Source organism: Penaeus monodon, chromosome 34 (assembly GCF_015228065.2).
Source record: "Penaeus monodon isolate SGIC_2016 chromosome 34, NSTDA_Pmon_1, whole genome shotgun sequence".
Classification (NCBI taxonomy): domain Eukaryota; kingdom Metazoa; phylum Arthropoda; class Malacostraca; order Decapoda; family Penaeidae; genus Penaeus; species Penaeus monodon.
Genome location: NC_051419.1, coordinates 2,795,311 through 2,795,674, shown reverse-complemented (window position 1 = coordinate 2,795,674; position 364 = coordinate 2,795,311).

Below are 364 nucleotides of genomic sequence, written 5' to 3'. Positions count from 1 at the left end.
AAGGAATAAACAAAAATTAGTAAATAAATAGATGAAAAAAGATTATGATAAAAATAGTCCTGACGCAGGAAAGCACATCTAAGCACGTCGTATCGAGGGGCACATATCAATTGGCCCTCAGTCTGGCACTGGGCAAAGTTCAGGCCTCGTTGAAGTATAAACGCTTGGCAGAGTGAATAATTCGGATAACTGATAAATCCGCTAATATTTACTTTGAAGTTAACTTTCTCGACATATAGTTTACTGTCCATATAATTAAGTTTAACCAACTGATGTTTTCCTGATTGTCCTGCCCGCCACTATAGTTTACATACCCCTGAATCACGCGAAATAAATCTCACAAAATGGATGGCCGTAAATTATT